Source organism: Colletotrichum lupini, chromosome 8 (assembly GCF_023278565.1).
Source record: "Colletotrichum lupini chromosome 8, complete sequence".
Taxonomy (NCBI): domain Eukaryota; kingdom Fungi; phylum Ascomycota; class Sordariomycetes; order Glomerellales; family Glomerellaceae; genus Colletotrichum; species Colletotrichum lupini.
The window spans coordinates 611,263-613,497 of NC_064681.1; positions in this window are offsets into that span (position 1 = coordinate 611,263).

The window sequence follows — 2,235 nt, forward strand, 5'->3', positions numbered from 1 at the left end:
TCGTACGAGCTTAATTTTATATTACTTCTTAACGTTAATTATATTCGGATCGACGAGGTTAATCTTCTCGCCCTACCCCCTTTATTAAAAAATAACGGTTTCCTTTTTAATTATAAAAATCCCGTTATTAAATACTAAGGGGGTATTTATTATAAGGACCTCTTTTAGCTTTATTATAAAGCCCGCTTTTTAAAGCTCCTTATCCTCTTTTTTTATAAAGTTAATATCGAATAGGCCTAATATATTGTTAGTCTATATTCTAATAATCTTAAATTAATTACCTTCGTATTCTATGACTAATAAGCACGGGTCGTATATAAAAGTAACTATTAATAATTAATTAATATAAAAATCGTAATAAGTAGCCTATTAATAAGTACTCGATTTTACGAGCCTATATAATAGCTTAAGTACTTTAATAATCGTGCTTTTTAAGTATTTACTAACTATTTCTTTTAGTAAATAGGCTAGGATTTTCTATATAAGCCTTATAGCTAATTAAGTATAGGCCTAGGTAATATTACGGCTCTAAATCTCGTATCCCTTCTTCTATAGCGATATTATTAATACTATTATTAATCGTTAGCTATAGCGCTATATAATAAGTAATTATATAAATAGCGTTGCTTTTTTAACGTCGCCGTACCCCTAAATTACGTATTTAAACTTCTTATATAACTAGGGTATTCTTTTCCCTTTAATCTTATAAACTATTCGTAATTTAAATATATAGAGGTTTATATATTTTTTTAAGTTATATAGGATAAATTAATAGACCCCTCGATTACGAAAAGTGTTTACTTTAATAAGATCTAATCCCTTATATAGCTTTTTAGTAATTATAATTACGCTTTTCTTACGTAGTTTAACTACTAGCTCGAAATGGGCTTTCTTTTTTATTATATAAAAGGTATTAATTACCTCGTCGCTAGTAATAAATTACCGCGTTAGGGCTTACTGTTATAGTCTTTTTTAACGTCTCGTTAGTAATATTAGTACCCTTTTAGTAATTTCCTCTTCCTCGTCGTTTATTAATATTACTACGACGATTTTATTAAGGATAATTTCCTATACCTCTACTACGGGTTATATAGTTTCCCTTAGCTCTTCTTCTTTTTATAAGTTAGAAATTACCTCGTTAGGATTTATATAGTACGGTCTAACTACTATAATTAATACTTTAAGTAATTAGTTACGATCTTTTGCGACTATATAAGAGCGCTTATTAATAAAAATTAACTTATATAGCCTAGCCTATTATTAGGTAATTTTATATTATACTTATATATCCGAATTTAGTAATATATCTAAATTACCCCCTATATCGGGCCTATTATATATAATAATTACCTTATTAACTTACTTTCTTATACTTACTTTACGTAATACCCGTATTACTTTTTTAATTACTCGGGCTCGTTAGCTTATACTTAGTAATAGTAATAAAACTAAGGTCGTTCTTAAATATACTCTAAATACTAATAGCGTTAATATAAGTCCGTTAGGCCTTATAGTATCGTTATAGTATTTAAGTACTATTTAGAAGTATTCGTTATTAATAGAATCCGGATTTTCCTCTTTAATAATTCTAAACGCCCTTTTTAATTATTAATATACCCTTTTTACCTTTCTAATACTATAATACGCTTTAACGGGTACGATTTTTAGCTATATACTATAGGCCGTTATATTATCCCTAAATTTTACTAACTTAAAGCTAGTACTAGCGTTAGTTTTAATACTATTTAGCGGTCTTTAGTATATATCGATCTAGCTTTTTCGCAGGGCTACCTATACTATTTTTATTTATAAATCCCGGAAGAATTACCTTATTTAAAAAGATATAGCTATGTTAATTATATATAATACTAGTTAACTATTTAAATAAAAAATATTAACGACGATTTCTTAATTAAAGTTAAGCTTATTACGCAATTTAAACTTAAATTTATATAAGCTCTACGTATTTATTTAGTATTAGTAGTATACTTTCGTTAACTACTTTAGCGCCCCTATTTCGATATTATTATTATTTAATTACTTTAGGAAGTTATATAGCCTCGTAACTAACGGGTACTTAAATTTCTAATATAGTCTTCTAAGCTCACTTTCCGTTAAGTAATTAATTAACTTCGTATTATTAATAAGCTTTATAAACGTATACCTCTATTATCGTTCGACTATCTCGAAGTACTTACCGCTAGAAATTCTATTCCTCGTATTATTAAATATAAT